The 1,076-nt window shown below is 37.9% G+C and overlaps 1 protein-coding gene across 1 annotated transcript in view; it reads right to left on the bottom strand.

The window, feature by feature from the left end:
• Positions 1-354: 354 nt before the first annotated feature.
• ARIH1 (ariadne RBR E3 ubiquitin protein ligase 1) overlaps positions 355-1,076 on the bottom strand; it is an 86,775-nt gene continuing 86,053 nt past the window's right edge. Inside the window, exon 14 of the mRNA XM_073652747.1 lies at positions 355-1,076. This exon is cut by the window's right edge and continues 217 nt beyond it. The gene's annotated coding sequence lies outside the window, so the exon portion shown is untranslated.

Raw genomic sequence — 1,076 nt, 5'->3', positions numbered from 1 at the left:
CGCAGGCACTCTGTAGCATCACATTAGCAAAAATACTCAGTACAGAGACAAGCTGCAAGAAGGTCATGTCCGGTTCAAGCAAAATGTCTCTTCACTCATTCTCATTTTAATATTTTCAAGTAACATAGTTCATGGGAGTCCTAAAATCTAGTGGCATTCACACTCAATCACACATAGTGCCTCCCTGGAAATGTTATTTCAGCCAGCACAGCCAGATTTAATGCAATGTACACAACCAACATTCTCTATGGAGTGGTTATTGTGGCAACTGGAAAGATCTTTTTAGACTGTGTAGCGTTTGTAGACACATTGTCTAGTCAAAAAGACTAAAGAATAAACAGTACAGCCAGGACCAATGATCTTCAAGAAAGAATAAATATTTTTTTCCCCATTTTGTACTTAAACATGATGCAAACACCATGCGTGTCCCACCTCAACCCTTCTCATGCAGATGCACTATTTACAAGGTTGAAAAATACTGCTGTCTTCTGTTCACTTTAATCTTGTTTTGTTTTTAAAAGTCATGTACAAAGCTATTTTTTTTTTCTTCTATTTTTTTCAACTTTTCAAAGCAGTTCAGCTCCAACCCAGGAATAGAAAAGGTGCAGAGGGGTAGTCTGAAGATAAAAAGGAAATAGAGAAAAAGGGGAGAAACTGGCAGAAAAGCAGACAGGTTTAACAGGGGAGACATCGGCAGAAAAGAAGTTGGCAAGATGTTATAAAAGAAGGAAAGGAAAAGTTCTTGAGGTGGTGGAGAGTGAAGGGGAAAATTAGCCTGATTGTGGCAAGCCAAAGTTAGGAGAAAGCATTCGCAAATAGCTGAGGTGCTGCACACATTTTAACCCCCTGGGGCTTAAAGTAACTAGTAATGCCTTATCCAACAATTTTACCTGCAGATCAGTACTTTACCAGTCACTATTAGCCAAAGGGTTAAACAAGCCTACAATACTGTCAAACCACTGCCTCTGCTAACTGCTTTCTTTTTATTATTACAATATAATTTACTTAAATGTTCTGTTAACAAAAAAAAAATGAAGATTGGAGAGAAAAAAAACCCAAAACATTCTGGTAGGAGC

The sequence above is a fragment of the Phyllobates terribilis genome, unplaced genomic scaffold (genome assembly GCF_046119375.1).
Source record: "Phyllobates terribilis strain yellow unplaced genomic scaffold, ASM4611937v1 Scaffold_11__3_contigs__length_659146591, whole genome shotgun sequence".
Classification (NCBI taxonomy): Eukaryota; Metazoa; Chordata; class Amphibia; order Anura; family Dendrobatidae; genus Phyllobates; species Phyllobates terribilis.
This window is presented reverse-complemented; position numbering and strand designations above follow the sequence as displayed.